The following is a 10,255-nucleotide window of genomic DNA, read 5'->3' as shown; positions in this document are numbered from 1 at the left end:
TGATGATGACAGTAAAATGAAAACAATAAATTGTCAATAACAAAATATAATATATGTGTGTGTTATGTGAATATTTATTATGTATATATTAATACACATGCATGTATTTAAGAAAAATTTTATGTTTTTATATTAAATATATTTATATATAAATAAATGTTTGTATTTATATACACAATGAATGTATGTAATAAATGTAAACATATTATGTAAACAAAAACTTTTAATTTGGATGCGATTAATAGCGATAAATTGTTTGACAGCAATAATAGCCATTAATTGTATATTTACCAAAAATTATATATACACTTTTGTTTAAATGATATATGTATGTGTAGTGTGTATTTTAAAATATGTATATATAAATGCACACACATACAGTATATTTTTTTTACTGTAGGCCTATATACATATTTACATGTATATACGTTTATATATTTATATTCTTATATTTTATATACACTGAAAACCCTAATAAGTTGACTGAACTAAACTGATTGAGTAAACTCGTTGCCTCAATTTAATTGAGTAATGGAGTCTACCAAAACTTAAATATTTAAGTTTATTTAACTTGCCGGTTTTGTAGACTATACTTTAATCGCTCAGTTCACCAAACTTGGTGCTTATTTAATGTACTTAAACGATTATGTTCACTTAACTTGGTATTAATTTCAGGTGTACTTGTATATTTAAGTTAACTCAACATGGAAATGTAACTGAAAGTGTTGTTCTTATTTTTTACTGCACACATTGTGCACACCAATCTGAAGTAAAACAATTAACAGCATATTTAATCTTTGATACTTTATTGACAAAATGTCACAATATTAATGAAAATACAGTTAGCCCTATACTGTAATGGAAATGGGTTACAGCCACACTGTATAGGTGGTAACAAAATTAACTAGTGTAGTACATCAATAGTACAACTCTATGCACATATATACTTTACTCAAGTATCACAATTATGATAATGTAAACATAACTAGATTTGACAGTTTAAGCTTTGTGCAAACATAGTGAACTAAAATAAAACATACTCACTGTCTTTCACCAAAGTTTCACAGTATTACAGTACAAACTGTAGTGGAAATATTACTGGGTCACAACCACACTGTAAAGGTGGTAACAACAGTAAAAATGTTCAACATTAACTAGTGCACTTACATCAATTGTACAACTCTATGCACTTAATTACACTTTTTATACCTCACAAATGTTAATGTACTGAACATGTAGGCTAAACATAAGAACTACGGTCTTACTACAGCTCACCATTTAAGCTTTCTGCAAACACATCAAACTAAACTAATACATACTGAACATATCTTTGGCCCAAATGTCACAATATTACAGTACAAACTATACTGTAATGGAAATATTACCGGGTCACAACCACACTACAGAGGTGTAACAATGGTAACAATATCCCAAATTAAATACTGCACATCACTTGTAGAACTATGTGCATTTAACTATTTAAACATACTTTTTATTCTTCATAAATGGATAATGAAGTAAATCGATGGGGGAAAAACCCAAAACAGAGGGTGGTGTTAAAGTACCACAGTGACGTTTCTTAAGCAAAAAGCTGGTTTGCTAGAGACTGCACTCTAGGCTTGAGAGCATTCTGTCCCATTGTCATTAGTACACGCTGGATGAAATCAATGAGTTGGCAAGTGATTTTGTGTAATTCAGGTCTAGTGCATAAATCAGACCGAAGAGAAGACAGATTGCCTGTGGGAGGTCCTGCATTTTGTCCATCACCACTTGGCCTTCAAGAATTATTCCAATCGAAGAAGTCAAATGCAAGGAGTTGGGGGGGCTGAAGATCGGTGTCCTCGAATAAGAGCCCCATTGGCACATCAAGGATAGTGTTGCAATGATCAGACACCTAGTGAATAAACATGTATAAATATAGTATTGTGATCAGGATTCAAAGGTTAGGTTTATCATCAAGTATATATATATATATATATATATATATATATATATATATATATATATATATATATATATAAATCACTAACCCTAATCCAACATTATATTGACATTTATACATTTGAATTTATGTAAATGTAGATGCTTCCTGCAAAGAATTTGTTATACACTTCTTAAAGTATGCATTATAAATTACGTTTATTATTTTGAAGACTTGTACAAAAAAAGTTGGCTACATTTGTATATTTTAAAGGAATACTTCACCCAAAAATAAAAATGTACTCACACTCAGGCCTTTTAATATGAGTTTGCTAAAGGCCTTCTGAATTGACTCAATGGGTTTTGGTAAGAAAAATATTCATATTTAAAACTTTTTAAAGTAAAATATCCAGCTTCCAGTGGACCATATTCAACTTACAGAAAAAGCGCAAGTGATGTGACGTATGATGTACTTTAAAGGCACAATATGTAATTTTTCACTGCTAGAATTTTAGTTGAGGCTGAAATTATTAATTTAGTTGAGGCTGAAAGCTGTCGAACGAACGTGACACACAGCTTGAAAGCAGCGGAGCTTTTAATATGCCACATTTAAAAAAGTTAAATGTAAAAACTGATACTTTTCTTACACAAACACATGGATTCACATTGCCTTTATTAACCCCCTGGAGCCATGTGGAGTAGTTTTATGATGGATGGATGGACTTTTCTGAGCTTCAAAATCTCATCCCCCATTCACTCCCATTATAAAGCTTGGAAGAGGCCAGAATACATTTTATTATAACTCTGATTGGATGGCTTGAGGGTCAGTAAACCATGGGGTAATACATTTTGGGTGAACTATCCCTTTTAAGAACAGATATACTTACTAAACATGACTTGAAGAAAGAAGAGTCTTCATCTCCGAGCATGATAGGCAGTCCTGGATGAACAAGGGTTCAGACCTCAGTTGGCTGGTCTGACTTTAGAGGGAAACTTGAAATTCTATTAATGCCAATCTACTTTAAGCATTGTTATGATAATATATGATTTAAATTAAAATTGTCTATCATAGATTACTGATATGAAAACATAAATTAAATAAATGACATGTTGACAAAATGAAATAATTTTAAAAGGGTAGTTAAAAAGGATGATAGAAAATTATGTTATCATTTACTAAAGTTGTTCCAAATCTGTATACAGCTGAACACAGGAAGATATTTTGAAGAATGTTTATAGCCAAGCAGTTTTGGGACAACATTGACATGTACATACTAAAAAGAAGTACTGAGGAAGTCAATGGTGCCCCAAAATTGTTCGGTTACAAACATTCCTTTAAAATATCTTCCTTTGTGTTCAGTAGAACCAAGAAATTTATACAACTTGGACAACTTGCGGGTGAGTAAATGGTGACAGAATTTCCATTTTTGGGTGAACTATACAGTACCTTTAAGTTATGTTAAATAAGACAAATAATTACGGACCTCTATTTGCTGTAAAAACTTCAACAAGTGCTGACCAGGAGTCCCCCTTCTGGTTGTAAAAAGGTCCATGAACCGTGAACTGTGTCTGTCCAGGTTTTCATAGAATTCCTGCTGTAGATTTTTGTCCGTAATTCTGTTGAACATGCAAACCTGAGGGGACACAAGGCCAGGTGACATAATCCCATAAGCTTTTACACAGAAATGCTTTTCAGGCTAAGAAATAATTAGAAAATAATGAAGAGGCTAAGAAATAATGCTGCTTTATCATGTTAAAGGAATAGACCACTAAAAAAATTAAGTTTTCATTTACTCATGCTCAAATTGTTGTAAAACCACATGATTTTAATTAAATTTTCCTTTTCAAAATCAAATCTGTAATACTTACATTTCCACATCTTCTTATCTCATGTCACCTGTAACAGAAAAAAGTTGAAAATATTAAGTTTAACAAAGTCAGTGCAAAAACAAAGAAAATTATATTAAAATTAAGATGGTAATCTTACAATGTTATCCAAAATAAACCTAAACATGCAAATAAAGGTCTCTGGCTCTAAAAAGTGACAATCGGATAGATATGGCTGTTAAATAAGTAAATAGCTTTGTAGCTAATTATTGGTGACCAGTGTGAAGATGGCCTGTAATTTCACCATCTATGAGACATCATTAGGCTAATTCGTCTCAGCTATAGTAGCAATGTTATCATAACACACAATTAACCTGCAATTCATACTTCACAAATACGCTTTACAAGTCAAAATATATAAAAATTTGACTTCTCAATCATACCTTGAGAACATTATCCTGAAAATATTGTTAATTAATAGCGACACTGACAAAGTTTGCCCGGGAAAAACTAACCCACATGGTCTAACGTTCACTAGTTAAGCAGTAACGTTAGCTGCCATGTTCTGTCGCTCAAATGAAAATGATAAGGCCACTTCATATGTATACCTCACTGGTAAAATAAGAAATAAGTTGTCATTTCAATAATCATACCATCACAAAATCATTAAGAAAATACCGTTAATTAATGGCAAGGTTGGCAAAGTGTGTGTGTGGGTGCCATGTTGTTTCCCACAGAAATACACGATTACACTAAGATAAAGTGTATTAACTATTTCGTTTCAGTATTACAAATCAAATAAAAATCATTTGATATCTCCGTTATCATACCATCGTAAATCCATATCGTTACGTTACTTGATGGCAAACGTTATGCATGCAATTTTTTTCCGGAAATATTGTAATTATGGCTGCATTTACTTGTATTATGGAAACGTACCACAAGGATTTAAATTAACATATTTCACTAGTAGAAATCACACAAAATAACTTTAAATCTACATAATTTTACTTACCCAACATAGTACACGAAGAAAAACTTCCGTCTTGAAATGTGGTGTCAGCAACCGAATAGACGAGGCCAAAAGGACGAATTTTCTAATCCACCAATCAGTGCTTTTGTTCTCTTGTTGCTAGGCAGAATTCCTTGCATGACCAATCACATTAAAGGAAGAACAGAGTGACATCAAGGAAAGAAAGTGTTTGTATACAGCATGTAAAACCACTTTTCTTAGAACCACTGGTCCAGTATAAAGGAGAAACTGTCTAAGTTCCGTAGCCTTCCATCTGTCCAATTCCAGTAAAGTCCTAGGTTGCCGTGCAAACTCACTAGGTAGTTCTCCATTCAATGCCTTTAGTTTATCTGAAATGTCACTCCTTTGCTGAAATGACAGTCTGCATGTGTGGGGTCCTCTCTGCATGTAGTGAAGCATTCTCCTAACTACACCCAAACACACCAAGTGCATGTAGTCCAATTCAAATGGCCGAACACATGGAATTCCAGCTAGTGTCAGTGGGGATTTCTCAATTTGATGGTCTTTGTAGGCAAGTCTACTGAAATCTGCTTCAGACCTTGCAACAACACCAGGCGATGTAGCACCAAGAACAACTCGTCCCACATAGGTGCCTTTAACTGTGCAGCGCTCACATGCGAAGTAGCTATTGTAATTCTTTATGCATTTCAGGAATGATCGAGCTGGTGCATCACAAACAAAGGATTTTACAGTCACTTGCAGTGCTTTCTCTCCATGGACTATGCCATCTTGCATAAGTTGCTGCAACTCCTGTAGAAAATCAGAGAGGTAATCTTTAACTGGGCTCGGTTTTTGCTTTTCCACAATAGAGTGCCACAATGAAGGGTGCAAAATCATGGAAACTGCACAGGATTGGCCACATTTGCAGACTTGATGATTTAAATAAAGGAATGCCATCAATGTTAAAGCACAGATCTATTCGGTCTTCATGGAAAACAGGATTCTGGGATAAAACCTTCAGTACTCCTGATGCAATACCAAAGTAGGCATATTGTGCACCACACAGATCAACTACTTCCACTCTTTTAGAGGTTTTCAGCAGGGTTCTGGCATCCTTGGGGAGGCGATGTCCTTGGCGCCTTAGAATATCTAGTAGTTCATTTAGTCCAGATCGCTTGCATTTGTTGGTAGCTGCCCATGCTGCAATTTCCTCTCCCAGATCAGGAGCAGTTTCCTCTGCAGAATTATCACACAAATAGTCAGCAACCTCAGAGTCAGTGTCAGAAGACAGCACTAACGCATCAGAGTCATAATCTGAAATGTTGCCATCGGCTGAAGGTGGCAAAGAGTCAGTTTCATCCTCACTGAACCGAGCCCCTCAGTAACCCATCTGTATCACTGCTATTTGAATCATCATCTGCAAGAGACAGCACTTCAGCATGATGTTTCCTCCAGTTTCTGTGGTATGCCATTATTTAGCGTCACAAGTAGCTGCAAAATAAGAGGAGTCCATATGGATCTCTAAAACATTTACATATATTTACAAAGATGTTGTGGAATAATGACAATGCATGGGCCTTTGTTATATTTTTAAACATTAAAACAAATTATCATGCATTTCAGCAGTAAGGAATACCATCATTAATTAACAGACAAACATAATAAATAAAATCTATACTGAACTTTTTGCTTCAACCTCAGTCAAAACCAGATACTTCCTTGTTAGTATTTTAATACGTTAGTTGTATTATCCATCTATAGACACTTAAACGATAAATTAAATTTAGCATATAGAGGTGCTAAAATAAATATTTTTATGATGCATCGCAATGCAGACATGGACACTTCAGCAGTAATAGACCATAATCGATTATAGCCTATTGCTGGTTTTCTGATGGCATTCATCGATGTATTGCTGTTGTTTTTTTGGTGTTTACAAAAAAATAATTTACATTAAAAAAAAAATCCGAACGCACTGCCTATGTAGCTCTGCCCTAAGTCAAGAGCGGGACTCATGCATTACTTTGGCACATGTATTATCATCAAATATCAATATGCAATTAGTCACATAAAATAATATAAGATCTGTGGCAGCCGCATTGTGAAATCAAATCGAATACATGAGAATCGTAATCGTATTTATGTGTTTGGTGAGGGGAGAGATGTGGAACTCGATCCATTGCTACACCAAACAGCACATAGGCTATAGGCTGATCACATAGGATCCTTGACTTATACACCTTAACTTTAACTATAACTGTCTGTGCTGTTTAGCTTGTTGTGTTTTATGGGAAATAACAGTAGACATTATGAGGTGGAGGTGGTGTCATCCTGATCTTGACTTGTACACCGTACCTTTAAGTGGCTTAACCAAAGTGACTTACATTTACATTACATTTACATTTAGTCATTTAGCAGACGCTTTTATCCAAAGCGACTTACAAATGAGGACAATGGAAGCAATCAAAAACAACAAAAGAGCAATGATATATAAGTGCTATAACAAGTATCAGTTAGCCTAAACAGTATACGTAGCAAGGGCTTTTAAATAATATAATAAATAAAAAAGAAAAACAGATAGAATAGAAAAAGAATAGAGCAAGCTAGTGTAATATATCTTTTTTTATAATTGTATAATAAATTAAAAGAAAATAGATAGAATACAAAAAGTTTAAAAAGGTAGTTACATTTTTTTTTTTTTAAATAGAATTAGAATAGTGAGTGAAAAAGTTAGAGGGTCAAATAAAGATGGAAGAGATGGTTTTTTAAGCCGATTCTTAAAGATGGCTAAGGACTCAGCTGCTCGGATTGAGTTGGGAAGGTCATTCCACCAGGAGGGAACATTTAATTTAAAAGTCCGTAAAAGTGACTTTGTGACTTCAACTTATTATTATATTGTGACGAGGGGGGCGGGGCCGAGAGCCGTGGGACACGAGACCAGTGAGTGGAGCAGGTGTCGCTCATTTCCCAATCACTCCACCAGCCTCGCTTCGTTCCCACGGCTCTCGGCCCCGCCCCACTCCTCACATATATCTAATAAAATTAGATGAATACAACAATTATTAAGTTATAAGTTATATAAAACATTACTTATTCAACCAAACAGGATTTTTTTTTTAATCAAATAAAGCTTTTATCATCTTCAACTAACTTTTCAGCCCACAATGGCCAACTGAATTAACCAGTCTTACTAATGATCAAAGCTCATTCACATCTTGCATTCTCTGTGGTTCATTTTAAATGATTCAATAATCTCTTATATTCCCTATAGTGACTGAAAAGTTCAATAGCTTAAATGAAGCGGTTCAAATGAGTCATTCGTGTGCAAGTCATCATCTGAACGCAATGTGTTACTGGCGAACTCGTTGTGTACAGTATACGACGAGTCAACGATCCAACTGCACTGATAAAGACATAACAATGATGTACGTCATGTTAATTTCGCATATAGTGGACACAATTTTGAATTATAATTGGTTATGTTGTGTTTTGTCGAATCGCATCGGGAAAGAGATTCAAACGTTAGGGGATTTTTATTAGTACGAACAAAAATTGTAAAACTAACAGTACTTGTGACATTTCAAAATAGACATTTTAAAAAAAACAATAGTTACCTGCGTAATGGATCTAACTCTGTTAAATTACGTTACCTCAGAACAACTGGCGGGAAATTTCAATTCACCAAAAAGAACAAAATACTCATTGCAACGTTAAATACAGGTCCTTCTCAAAAAATGAGCATATTGTGATAAAAGTTCATTATTTTCCATAATGTAATGATAAAAATTAAACTTTCATATATTTTAGATTCATTGCACACCAACTGAAATATTTCAGGTCTTTTATTGTTTTAATACTGATGATTTTGGCATACAGCTCATGAAAACCCAAAATTCCTATCTCAAAAAATTAGCATATTTCATCCGACCAATAAAAGAAAAGTGTTTTTAATACAAAAAAAGTCAACCTTCAAATAATTATGTTCAGTTATGCACTCAATACTTGGTCGGGAATCCTTTTGCAGAAATGACTGCTTCAATGCGGCATGGCATGGAGGCAATCAGCCTGTGGCACTGCTGTGGTGTTATGGAGGCCCAGGATGCTTCGATAGCGGCCTTAAGCTCATCCAGAGTGTTGGGTCTTGCGTCTCTCAACGTATTCTCTTCACAATATCCCACAGATTCTCTATGGGGTTCAGGTCAGGAGAGTTGGCAGGCCAATTCAGCACAGTAATACCATGGTCAGTAAACCATTTACCAGTGGTTTTGGCACTGTGAGCAGGTGCAGGTCGGTTCATCTCCATAAAGCTTTTCAGCAGATGGAAGCATGAAGTGCTCCAAAATCTCCTGATAGCTAGCTGCATTGACCCTGCCCTTGATAAAACACAGTGGACCAACACCAGCAGCTGACATGGCACCCTAGACCATCACCGACTGTGGGTACTTGACACTGGACTTCAGGCATTTTGGCATTTCCTTCCCCCCAGTCTTCCTCCAGACTCTGGCACCTTGATTTCCGAATGACATGCAAAATTTGCTTTCATCCGAAAAAAAAAGTACTTTGGACCACTGAGCAACAGTCCAGTGCTGCTTCTCTGTAGCCCAGGTCAGGCGCTTCTGCCGCTGTTTCTGGTTCAAAAGCACACGCCTGTGCACGGTGGCTCTGGATGTTTCTACTCCAGACTCAGTCCACTGCTTCCGCAGGTCCCCCAAGGTCTGGAATCGGTCCTTCTCCACAATCTTCCTCAGGGTCCGGTCACCTCTTCTCGTTGTGCAGCGTTTTTTGCCACACTTTTTCCTTCCCACAGACTTCCCACTGAGGTGCCTTGAGACAGCACTCTGGGAACAGCCTATTCATTCAGAAATTTCTTTCTGTGTCTTACCCTCTCACTTGAGGGTGTCAATGATGGCCTTCTGGACAGCAGTCAGGTCGGCAGTCTTACCCATGATTGCGGTTTTGAGTAATGAACCAGGCTGGGAGTTTTTAAAAGCCTCAGGAATCTTTTGCAGGTGTTTAGAGTTAATTAGTTGATTCAGATGATTAGGTTAATAGCTCGTTTAGAGAAACTTTTCATGATATGCTAATTTTTTGAGATAGGAATTTTGGGTTTTAATGAGCTGAATGCCAAAATCATCATTATTAAAACAATAAAAGACCTGAAATATTTCAGTTGGTGTGCAATGAATCTAAAATATATGAAAGTTTAATTTTTATCATTACATTATGGAAAATAATGAACTTTTATCACAATATGCAAATTTTTTGAGAAGGACCTGTATTTAACCAAAACACAATCTTCAAAATTTTCAAAGTTACCCAATTATGTTTTATTTAATGAGATGTTTATTACTCACCTGATAAAAGCGCCAACTTTGTCGAGCTGCTTCGACTTGACGACTTGACCGCACAGCGCGCACTGCCACTAGCCTTTGTTGTACGCAAGACGTGATGACGTACATTTCAACGGTCATCAACGTCGTAAATCCTCCAAATATTTTTTCTTATCTTTTCGATTTTTTTTTTCCGTGTATACAT

At 35.5% G+C, this 10,255-nt stretch overlaps 1 long non-coding RNA gene across 3 annotated transcripts; it reads right to left on the bottom strand.

Moving 5' to 3' along the window:
• Nucleotides 1–632: 632 nt before the first annotated feature.
• LOC109109962 lies at nt 633–4,950 on the bottom strand. 3 transcript variants are annotated; one of them, XR_006153443.1, is made up of 5 exons: nt 4,763–4,943; nt 3,790–3,817; nt 3,405–3,554; nt 2,808–2,900; nt 639–1,894 (listed from the first exon to the last, which is right to left on the bottom strand). It is a non-coding gene; the product is annotated as an uncharacterized LOC109109962 (long non-coding RNA). The 3 variants fall into 3 exon arrangements; XR_006153442.1 differs by having other exon boundaries at nt 640–1,894; nt 2,808–2,860; nt 4,763–4,940; XR_006153441.1 differs by having other exon boundaries at nt 633–1,894; nt 2,808–3,554; nt 4,763–4,950.
• Nucleotides 4,951–10,255: the final 5,305 nt, after the last annotated feature.

Source organism: Cyprinus carpio, chromosome A24 (genome assembly GCF_018340385.1).
Source record: "Cyprinus carpio isolate SPL01 chromosome A24, ASM1834038v1, whole genome shotgun sequence".
NCBI lineage: Eukaryota > Metazoa > Chordata > Actinopteri > Cypriniformes > Cyprinidae > Cyprinus > Cyprinus carpio.
This window is presented reverse-complemented; position numbering and strand designations above follow the sequence as displayed.